A 660-nucleotide genomic window follows, 5' to 3' on the forward strand; every position below is an offset into this window, starting at 1 on the left:
TGGTTGGTGGCTGCAGTGCCAAGCAGTCTAGTGAATGGTGATTGGGGGTTGGTGATAAACACGTACTCGGTCATAGAGCTAACAAGGGTTGACTGATACCGAAATAGATATATCAGGACTACGTATCTGATAATCAGTTGCGTATCACTTCACCGAAAGACACTCGAGTGATAAGTGACATGAATATCAGGGTCAGCTTATGTGACTGATATTTCACTATGACTGATTTTCAGTAGAGAGGTTCGATTTTTTTCAACCCTGGTTAACGGCAAGACAAAGTCCCGCTCAAACCGTGCTGGTCTGCAGTCCCCAGTTGGCGTCAGAATCCATCGTTTGCCTCGGAAAGGGAACTACGCCGAGCGTGTCGGTGCTGGTGCATCGGTCTATCTGGCGGCAGTGATGGAGTATTGTAGCTGGCTATCCGTAACGAAGAGGAGTTGAAAACCCCGTCCTTTTCAGGACGACCACATCACTATGATAAAGAAATATTTAAGATTGCTTTAAGTTTAGCCAGTTCTGATATGCCTGGAAAGTAGAATGCGCAAATTAAGCGGAAACCTTTGTTCTAACAACTCTGTTTTTTTTTACAAGGTGAAATGCATTTACGCACGGAGTGTGGGGCTCTCCACAGGACTACCCAACTGTTGATTGGAACTACCC

Source organism: Malaya genurostris, chromosome 2 (assembly GCF_030247185.1).
Source record: "Malaya genurostris strain Urasoe2022 chromosome 2, Malgen_1.1, whole genome shotgun sequence".
Taxonomy (NCBI): domain Eukaryota; kingdom Metazoa; phylum Arthropoda; class Insecta; order Diptera; family Culicidae; genus Malaya; species Malaya genurostris.